Below are 6000 nucleotides of genomic sequence, written 5' to 3'. Positions count from 1 at the left end.
TTACAAAAATAAACAACAAATCAACCTTATTTTCCTTTCACTTCTATCACATTTAAAGATGCAAATGACGTGAAAGTGTAAATGAAAAAATAGTGTGAACCTTATTGTATTAAGCTGCTTATGTATTATTGTGAATTTAGACGATGATTTGAACCATTACTATGCTTGTGGAGAAAACATAGATAGAGATGCAAGCGAGTCATCTAGAGAGAAACATAGATGGAAAGGTCAATCACATTCTTAATATCAATAGAAAGCCAACTCATCTCTTTGAAACTTGTAACTTTCTTGGTACATTGGAAACTATGAACCCTAATCTTTTCTTACACAATTTAGCAGTCATTGGTTCTCATATTTAATAACTTGCTAGCTTACCCAGTTTGTACTTCTTGACTTTGTAGCACTTTTGTCAACCCTAGGTAGACCAAGGAAAAGACATCCTTCTTATTATATAGGCTGTTAAGATGTGCACTACGACCATGTCTTTCTCATAAGAAAGACGCAAGGATAGAAGCAAGTAAGAGAGGGGAGTAAAGACATTGAATAAAATTGTGTTCCTATCATTTGAAACCAATCCTAGAATCCACTCCGTTTTCAAAAAAAGTTTTATTCACATTGACTTCTCTTAGCATTCATCTCTTCACACCATGCTAGCTTATCTAATCTCTATCATCAAGTTTGGTATGCTAGATCAAGATAGACCAAAAGGACTCTCTCTCTCTCTCTCTCTCTCTCTCTCTCTCTCTCTCTCTCTCTCTCTGTGTGTGTGTGTGTGTGTGTGTGTGTGTGTGTGTGTGTGTGTGTGTGTGTGTGTACCCACCCCAATAGAAGGAGAGCACTCCTAAGTTTGTTGAACAAAGGCTAGCACCTATGAAAGACAATGTTTATGAGAAGCTCTCAAACTTGGTTTTGAACTATCCTTTGCATCATCTTACATATAGACCAAAAGGAGGACTCTCTCTCTCTCTCTCTCTCTCTCTCTCTCTCTCTCTCTCTCTCTCTCTACCCATCCCAATACAAGGAGAGCACTCCTAAGTCTTTTTGAACAAAGGCTAGCACCTCATGAAAGATAATGTTTATGAGAAGCTCCCAAGCTTGGTATTAAAGAATTCTTTGCAACATCTTACATATATTCATGTCAGTTAAAATCTATGAAGAGGTTGTGTCATGCATCATTTTTAGAAATACAATAGATTATACATGTAGAAAGAGAGTATTGATAGTGTTCTAATTGGAACATAAGATATCCCTATGAGAATACATGTCGTGTTTTCTTGACCGCAGCAATGCACGTGTCACATACTAGTAGCAACTTAAAGTAGCCAACAATTACTTTTTGTTTCAAAAAGGTTATAAGATAAATACCTTGATGTGGGTGGATTTTCATTCAATTGTCTTCTTAGAGGGTTTAGATGTCATCTCCTCCATTTTTCTATATGAGATGTCACTATTGATAGTTAGTTATTATAGTTTCCTTATCGTAGCTTTGGAGGGTGATCTTAGTTAATAATGAAGCATCCAAAGATATATTGTGCACTACCTCATCGATGCATAAACAATATTTTCACATGTTGCCACCTTGGATGAGGGAGGAAAGTGTCATAGACATATCCTAGCTTCTAGTTAGTCGTAGCAACGCGTGGATCACATACTAGTTCTAAAACAAGCCGTAGTAAATAAGGAAGTAAGCATACACATTGACAAATTGCCTTTGACATTTTAGTTTGTAAAGCCTTTCTAAAACAGGCCGTAGTAAATAAGGAAGTAAGCATACACATTGACAAATTTCCTTTGATATTTTAGTTTGTAAAGCGTCCATTTTAAAACAAGCCGTAGCAAGTAAGGAAGTAGGTAAGCATACACATTGACAAATTTCCTTTGACATTTTAGTTTGTAAATAAGTAGTCCTTAGTAAAGGGTTGGATTTTGGATGCATATCTAGACCATTGGATAAAGCTTGTGGATTAGCACCACACGGCAAGCTAATAATAAAAACCTTTTTTATTATTTCTTTTACTTGTGAGAGGGTGTTGACATTTTCGTACCTCTCTTTAAAGAAGGCATTGAGTACTGTGTCAAACATTTCTTTTTATACTTTTGGAATATATTATAATCTTAATAGCTCATTGTTACAATTTATTTTAAAAAAAACGTAGCATTTTATTGTGATACCACATGTTTTAAAATACTAGTGTCACTTTCTATTTTTCTCTCTCACAAAGAAACCTCTAGTTTGAAATTCTTCTCTTCTCATTAGCCTTATGTAGACCATAGTGAATTTTCACTTTGTTTAAGTTTATAAATAGGACTTTTTAATTAAGAGCCTTTTATGTGTCTTTTTGTTTTTTGGCTTTCCCATAGCATTGTTTTGCTTTTTTTTTGAGATTATTATAATTACCAAAATATATTAGTATATAAACTTTATATTGGTAATCGAAGAATTTTATCTGGGAACTATTGAAGAAAAATCCTTGGAACTTGAAAGGATTGAATCATTGGTTTTCTAAAACAAGCCTTGCAAAAGAAGAGAGCTAATAATATATTTGATATTTTATTATTTAAAAAAGTCTTTCCTAGTAAAGCATTGAAATCTCTTTTCTTTTTAGTTTGTGAAAAGGCCCCTTCATTTCATGTCATACATTACTTAGACTTCCTTTTTATTGTATTGTTTTAGAATGCTCAAGTGAGCGAGAAGTGAGCCTTTGTCTTGTTGGTTGTACATTACTAGACTTCCTTTTTATTGCATTGGTTTAGAATGCTCAAGTGAGCGAGAAGTGAGCCTCCGTCTTGTTGATCTGCTCAAAAAGGCCTTAGAGACAAAGTTCGTGAAAAACCATTTTCCCAAACATACAAAATTCCTTTTCTTGAATTTGCCAAGAGAAAATGTTGTTTTTTAAATCTCAATCTTTTGTACTAGTTTTCTCTATTTACGCTTGTCCTCAATCAGCATTCTTGAAATCAAAAATGGCACGATATTAAGCTGAGACACATTTTTTCCAAACACTGCTTAGAGAACAAAGGATTAACACTAGTTTGGTACCAAAACAGGACACTTTAAGTGTCCTTTTTTAATAGATTTAATTAAATACTACTTGCGTTAAATGGTTTATTTAAGAAAACCCTCTTGATATGCTTAAATATGTTAGCTAGAGGGTCTTTTAAAAATATAACCTTAAAATGAAGCGACCTTGTAGAAAATTTTAGGTGACACTTCCACGATGTTGCTATAGATAATTGAAAGTTTCATATGCAAACAATTTGACTTTGGAGTATATAAAATAATGGAAAGTTCCATGTGTTTGATATGGTCATTTCAAGCATATTGTTGTCTACAAAGAAAAATATGTTTTTGATGTATTTGTGAGTTTTAAAAAGTGATACATTGCTTTCCTTTTCCATTGAGCACTTAAGGTGGCAAGTAGAAGGGCTTTGGTATGCAAAAAATATTGGATCATTTTAAATATTCAAAACTGCATAAGAGAAAACTTTCATATTTTCATTCTTGAAACATAAGCATTCAAAACCTCAAATGATATCAAACTTTTCATGTAAATCAACTAAATGTATCAAATTACGTGGTACATACACAATTGGGGTGCATAAAATCTTGGTTTCAATGTTATTATAGAGAACTCAAGATTTTCAAGAGTTTTTGCACGATAAAGAATTCAAGATAGAGTTCAAGCAACGAGATTTAATTGAATTAGGGAGTCCAAAAAATAAGTAGTTTCTTGGTTTAAACATATAAAATCATTTTTAGTTGTCAAATTGCACTAGGATAGTATCAATTTCTTGAGGAGACCTTTGGAACACCAAAATTATGCTCTTATTCAACACGTGCTGAAGTATGAAATTATGTCTATAGCTTGCATGTGACTTGAAAACTTATCTTTAAAGTGCATTCCATTGTTTTGTAACACTAAGTGCTAGCACTTGGCTTTTATAAACATAAAAAAAGGTCATCTCTACAAAAAGATATAATAATTTTATGATTTTTTTGGCAAAACAGCTTGAAATTTTACTAAAATTTATGTCTTAGAACTTATCAAAATTCTCTCTATACAGATTGTATTTTGATGCGGAAAAAAATCCAGTGTTTTCTTTCCCTCATAACCAATCTATGGTAGAAGAAAAGTGTCAAAATCTTCTTTCTAACTTGACAAATAAATTGTCAAAACTTGGTAGAAAAATAGGATACTTTAGTGTCTCAAGACACTTAAGTGTCCAATTACAGAATTAGTGTTAAGGAGTTTGACCCCATGATGTGGTATTGACTCAATAAAATTTTTCTTATATTTTACTCCATCAAAGAGTCCTTTCATTTAAGGACCTCATAAAAGTTCATTTCATTAAATTAGTTTATTATTATTTAGGCAATTAGACCTACCTTTTCTTATGAAAGCATTAAAATATTTTTTTGTTTTAGTTTTTTCATGAATCTCTTTATTTTATTGTTTTTATTTTACTTTTTTTTCATTTTCTTTTGTTTAAAAGTACAATGTGCATTTTTCACCTTGTTGTTTAAGTGGGGCCTTTTGTAACATATACAGCATTTTTTTATTATGCGTGTATAATGAAAAATACAAAAATGGTATGTAATTGTAAGCATTCATTTAAACATCATCCCCATTAATTCCTCACCTTGTTTTTTCAAAGTGTAAAGGTTAAGGTACGATAAAACCAATATGTGAAAGTTCTACATGTTGATGCATTTTCACCTCTTCCAAATCACACATTTTTTTTTCTCTAAGTTTATAAAATATCAACTAGTAAAATATGAAAGGTTCGATAAATTAAGTTTTTTACAAATGCTTTAAGTTTTTTCACAACATTTAAGTTTAAGTTTAAGTTATTAATCCTATTATGAATACAAATCCATTTCAATGAAAATATATGTTTTAATATGGGCATCAAAATATTATGGACTTAAATTATCATTCATTCAAACACATTTCCTCAATTTGATATAGTTTTCTTTCATAAAAAATTAAAAAATTTTGGCCTATTGAAACATGTCAACAGATTTTAGAATGCCTTCGTTTAGGTTCTTCTTTAAGGGTTTGATTGTGCAATTATCAATTTTTATCATCTTATTATTTTATAAATACATTTAGATGCTAAATTATCTTGACAAGACATCAAACAATGTTTCTAGAGTTCAGAGAAAAAAAATACATTTTGCAATAAGTATGCTATTATTCTAAACCCTTTATCAAAATTATACTAGAAGAGTAGCTTCAACTTTCTATATCCCAAAAGGCTACTAGACGCCTTTTTGGTAATGACAAAAAACTATAAGTTTTAAAGACAAATTAGAGACTTTGAAAAATAACAATTAAAAGAATAAATTTTTTATAAGAAACAGTTACAATAATAAACTATAATAGCTTCTTTATTTCCAATAATAAACAATAAAATATTCTCATCTAAAGAGAGGTTATTTTGTTAAAATACATTCACTATTTATTATCAAGATCATAAAGCGATTCTCAAAACTGCTTTCTTTTGTCCATTTCTTTTGTCTTTTGCTCCTAGCATGGCTTAATTGTTTTAGGATGGATAGATAGAGTGTATAACCCTTGTATACATGGTGTATAAACTATGAGAATTGTAGACTTGTATATCATCTAATATTCCAATTGTAATTTCCAAGTGCATTAATATTCGCCAAGAAAAGGCTTTCTAAAAGCTTATGTATGAGCTCATGTGTGTGTGTGTGTGTGTGTGTGTGTGTGTGTGTGTGTGTGTGTGTGTGTGAGAGAGAGAGAGAGAGAGAGAGAGAGAGAGAGAGAGAGAGAGGCAATGTTCAAATGTTGCATTGTTCTTCACAAAGGAAGACACATAGATGTTTAAAGTATCATTGAGAATTGTTTTTGATAGTATTTTGAAGTAAACTACCATGAAGATGCTTGCTAACCCAACTCTTTTTTTACCTATGTGTTAAGCTAGGTAGTGGAGATATTTGATTCACCATGAGTGAGCATTGTAGGGGGCTCTGTT

The sequence above is a fragment of the Adiantum capillus-veneris genome, chromosome 24, assembly GCF_014529385.1.
Source record: "Adiantum capillus-veneris isolate H3 chromosome 24, ASM1452938v2, whole genome shotgun sequence".
Lineage (NCBI taxonomy): Eukaryota > Viridiplantae > Streptophyta > Polypodiopsida > Polypodiales > Pteridaceae > Adiantum > Adiantum capillus-veneris.
This window is presented reverse-complemented; position numbering follows the sequence as displayed.